This window comes from Triticum aestivum, chromosome 7D (genome assembly GCF_018294505.1).
Source record: "Triticum aestivum cultivar Chinese Spring chromosome 7D, IWGSC CS RefSeq v2.1, whole genome shotgun sequence".
Lineage (NCBI taxonomy): Eukaryota > Viridiplantae > Streptophyta > Magnoliopsida > Poales > Poaceae > Triticum > Triticum aestivum.
In genome coordinates, this window is record NC_057814.1 from 320136291 (window position 1) to 320139865 (window position 3575).

Below are 3575 nucleotides of genomic sequence, written 5' to 3' on the forward strand. Positions count from 1 at the left end.
TAGGGCTCATACTTTCACTAGTGCAAGTTCTCTCAACAACAACATATAATTATCCCTCAACATGCAACAAAGAGTCACTCCAAAGTCACTAATAGCAGAGAACAAGCGAAGAGATTATTGTAGGGAACGAAACCGCCTCAAAGTTATCCTTTCTGATCGATCTATTCAAGAGTCCGTAGTAAAATAACACGAAGCTATTCTTTCCGTTTGATCTATCATAGAGTTCGTACTAGAATAACACCTTAAGACACATATCAACCAAAACCCTAATGTCACCTAGATACTCCAATGTCACCTCAAGTATCCGTGGGTATGATTATACGATATGCATCACACAATCTCAGATTCATCTATTCAACCAACACAAAGAACTTCAAAGAGTGCCCAAAAGTTTCTACCGAAGAGTCAAGACGAAAACGTATGCCAACCCCTATGCATAGATTCCCAAGGTCATGGAACTCGCAAGTTGATCACCAAAACATACATTAAGTGGATCAATAGAATACCCCATTGTCACCACGAGTATCCCACGCAAGGCATACATCAAGTGTTCTCAAATCCTTAAAGACTCAATCCGATAAGATAACTTCGAAGGGAAAACTCAATCCATTACAAGAGAGTAGAGGGGGAGAAACATCATAAGATCCAACTATAATAGCAAAGCTTGCGATACATCAAGATCGTACCACCTCAAGAACACGAGAGAGAGAGAGATCAAACACATAGCTACTGGTACATACCTCAGCCCCGAGGGTGAACTACTCCATCCTCGTCATGGAGAGCGCCGGGATGATGAAGATGGCCACCGGTGAGGGATTCCCCCTCCGGCAGGGTGCCGGAACAGGGTTCCCATTAGTTTTTTGTGGCTACAGAGGCTTGCGGCGGCGGAACTCCCGATCTATTCTGCTCCCCGATGGTTTTAGGGTATATGGTCATATATAGGCGAAAGAAGCCAGTCAGGGGAGCCACGAGGGGCCCACGAGGGTGGGGGCGCGCCCAGGGGGTAGGGCGCGCCTCCCTGCCTCGTGGCTTCCTCGAAGCTTCCCTGACGTCTACTCCAAGTCTCCTGGATTGCTTCCGTTCCAAAAATAACTCTCCCGAAGGTTTCATTCCGTTTGGACTCCGTTTGATATTCCTTTTCTTCGAAACACTGAAATAGGCAAGAAAACAACAATTTGGGCTGGGCCTCCGGTTAATAGGTTAGTCCCAAAAATAATTTAAAAGTGTTTAGTAAAGCCCATAAACGTCCAAAACAAATAATATAATAGCATGAATACTTCATAAATTATAGATACGTTGGAGACGTATCAGGGCCTAAGACAGTTTTGGCCTGTGTTGGCCCATGATTTTTTCGGCTCAACGCTAGCCCAATCTAGTCTTTAGCCTGTTAAAAGCCCATGGTATTCTCTGGCTCATCTGGCCAAAACTTTACTCGGCCTGTTAAAGGTGGAAAACTACTATACGTTTAGACCCGCTAATGGCCCAAGATGATTATAGGCCCACATTTTGGCCCATATATAGCAAGTTACGGGCTGGCCTGAACACCGACAACATTGAGATCTATTGCAGCTTCCGGCCTAAATTACAGCATACCAACTAAGAATAAACCTAGACTATACAATAAAGAAATTACGGCATATTACATCCATTGAGCATCAAAATTCGCCACCGGTGATAATAAAGCGCAACGAGACTGCGGAGTACATACACTGGGCATCAAAGGTCGCCACCAGTGCATATAAACACACTGACAAAAGAATATACAAAACTGATAGCACTTCAGAAGGCATTAGGCCAGCCCTGGAAGTGCACCACAAGCAGTAGAACAAGCTGATGAGACCTCAGTTGTGTCAACGATAGATGCTCTAACCCTAGCTGCGTAGCAAGAAAGCACGCATGGGTGTTGTCTGAGGTCTTCTTTATATCATTGACATCAAGTCGGAGCTGAGCTGAAGCAAGACTTTCCACTTTAAGTTGATACTAAAGAAGTCGAACTGATTGAGGCACCAACTGCACAGAGGTTGTCTCACAGCTGCTGGTGAGTAGCTTGAACTCACTGTCTTCATCAAGACATGACCTTGGGGTCATATTGCTCTCTTCAAGATGGTTTGGCTCACTATCTTCCCTAAAGTTCTACCGGGCATAAGAGATATGACTCTGAAAGAGAAATAAGGAGACACGTCACAGGTTTCACAAATATATAAGAAAATAAATGGATCTGTTCTGCATAAGGAACATGTTTCTACAACTATAATTTAAAACTGGTAGTTGTTTAAAACATCCAATCAGATGTAAACACCAAAGTAAACAGAAGTGGAGGAAATGATGCCTATCCAAATTTATACTAGAACAAAGTTTGAAGGCTTGAGAAGGATGGACTTACATTACATGTTAACGTGGGCTACACAAAGCCCTTCTCCATGTCGATGAAAGGATAATTGAAGAAATTTCCCAAAGAAACTTCTTTATAAGCATTGCCTTTATTCTACATTTTGTAAAGAGTAAATATAGATCAAATAATATTGGAAGAAATAGAGGATAATGAAGCTTAGGTGGAGAGTGACGATACATAATCAAATAGCTATTAATTAAGTACAGCGTTACAAGGCAAAAGGTACTAACAAGAGGAATGCAGACATCAACATGTGCAACGGATTTGGCTTTATTCAACATTTTGGTAAGAGTAAATATAGATCTGATAATTTGGAGAAAGTGGAGGGCAGGGCAGATAAGATGCAGAGTAATGCTAGACAATCAACTATCTCGCAATGCAAGTATAGTAATACTAGCGCCGTCCATTATTACTCGTCGCTCAAATGGATGTATCTAGCACCATTAAGTTCTAAATACATCCAATTGAGCAACAATTAATTCGATACGGAGGGAGTACATGACAACAGGTACTTACATGAGCAATCCAGAACTTCATAACCATTGTGTTAATTCTACATTTATCGAAGAGTAAATATAGATCTTATAAATTTGAACAAAGGGAGGACAAGGAAGCGAACATTTATAGTGATGCTACATAATCAAACAACAATGAGTGTAAGTATGCTGACAAAGGGAAAGAGGTACTGACAACACCAATGCAGTGCCCAGTATGGTTGTGAGATCCTATGATCCTTTGAGAAAGGAGATTCATCTGAAATTAGTTTTCATACAAGAGAGAAGATAAGGCACATGCAGAAATGTAGGAGTTTAAATTTTGAATTGATATCATAAACAATACCTAATGCTGGGCTCTCTAGAGTTCTAACAGGGGTCTGGCCAGTGGAGTAGGGGTAAAGTGTGGTACAGTTGGGCCTGTGTTTTCTGTGACTGTTGATCTATCTGATTTAACACGTATCACTGCCTTTTCCAAATACCTAGTTTGTACTCCTTGAAGATCTGCACTCACCCTCTTCCTTTTGGACATCTATTCCAAAAGAACAACATTTGACTGGAAAAATATAGTATGATGACACATGGAATAGGTACAGAAAATGGATAGGTATGGCATATACTCATATATGATGCTTAAACTGAGCAGATGGTGGTGTAACAAAGTAGAAGTAATGCAAGAGGTCATATGC